Source organism: Octopus bimaculoides, chromosome 25, assembly GCF_001194135.2.
Source record: "Octopus bimaculoides isolate UCB-OBI-ISO-001 chromosome 25, ASM119413v2, whole genome shotgun sequence".
Taxonomy (NCBI): Eukaryota; Metazoa; Mollusca; class Cephalopoda; order Octopoda; family Octopodidae; genus Octopus; species Octopus bimaculoides.
The window spans coordinates 33305100-33306614 of NC_069005.1; the positions used below are offsets into that span (position 1 = coordinate 33305100).

Sequence of the window (1515 nt, forward strand, 5' to 3'; positions counted from 1 at the left end):
CCCGGTGCCCTATCAGTGAATATTATTCCTCCTCTCTGTCTATCTGTCTGTCTGTCTCTCATTCTCCTCACCTTCTCACCTCCCCCACCATTACTGATGGGTGGAGACAGAAAAGAAAAAAATTGTGCTTAAAAATACATCACAATGTAAATTGGTTGCTGTTTGGCAGGAGGGAGGTGGAGATGGTGGGGTGGGGGTCTCTTGTAAATTATAGGAAATTCTGAACACCCCCCCACCTCTATGATTGCTCATGACTGTGATGAAGATGATGGTGGTGGTAGTGAAAAGGGCAGAAGAAGAAGAAGAAACAATATTTGAAACCCTAAACTTCCTAACACACAACAATAACTACAAAACATCTAAGTCAGTACCATGGCTGCCGCACCGCAGTGGGGGTGGGGAACGGGTCTCTATTTTATTTTTTGTAACCCAGCCTGAGTTGGTGGGAAACAAAGGTTCACCATCTAGTTTTCATATCCTGTCTAAAGCCACTCTATTTATTCACCTCCAAGATTAGTCTGTGAAGTGCATGAACAGCTCATCACATCATCTACAATGACTTATAATGTAGATGCATATGTGAACACTTTGTCGCTGCTATACCAGTTTGGCAGTTCAGTGCTAGGTAACAGACACACACACACACATACATTATATGGCCACAGGCAAGTGATGCAAACAGGAAAATAGAACTCAAAACATGAGTATATATAAGGTCTTTTACTTGTTTCACTCATTGACTGTGGTCATGCTGGAGCATCACCTTGAAGAATTTTAGTCGAAAAATTCGACCTATTATTTTTTTAAAGCCCGGTACTTATTTTATCGGTCTCTTTTGCTGAACTGATAAGTTACAGGGACAAAACCACACCAACACCTGTTGTCAAGCAGTGGTGAAAGACAAACACAGACACAAAGATACACACACACACACACACACACACACACACGCGCGCGTGCACACACACACATTTTTGAAAATACTAAGGCAGTTATATTTAATTAACCCACATGTGTTCATATCTTGCTCCCTGCAACATATTTCCTCCCACCAGGGGTCTAACTGGGAATTGCAATCACAATACCATTTCTTTCTCTCTTCTTTTTCACCTCATTTTAATTTTTTTCTTTTCTCGCTTCTTAACACTAATTTATGTTTTGCCATACTTCCTGTCACCAAACAGCCCCCCAGCTGGAGCACACTTTATTTACTAAAATCACTGCTGTATGTAGATATTGTGCCTTGACTGTGATACTAACATTTTTTTTGGAACATTTTTCCAACAACTTTATACATACCATGTAGCCATTATATAGTCATGTTTATACATACATTCTTACATATATATACAAATATATACATATATATTTCTGTATATATACTCAGTAGCTGTTATACTGTCATTTATTTATACATATACCACAGGTGTTACCATGTATATATGTATGTGCGTGTATATATATATATTTATATACACACCCACATATTTATATATACACACACACACACATATT

General features: G+C 38.3%; 1 protein-coding gene across 1 annotated transcript in view; it reads left to right on the top strand.

Moving 5' to 3' along the window:
• Positions 1-1515, top strand: part of LOC106869078 (inositol polyphosphate 5-phosphatase K) — a 41795-nt gene that overhangs the window by 18698 nt on the left and 21582 nt on the right. The gene's annotated exons all lie outside the window — the stretch shown is intronic.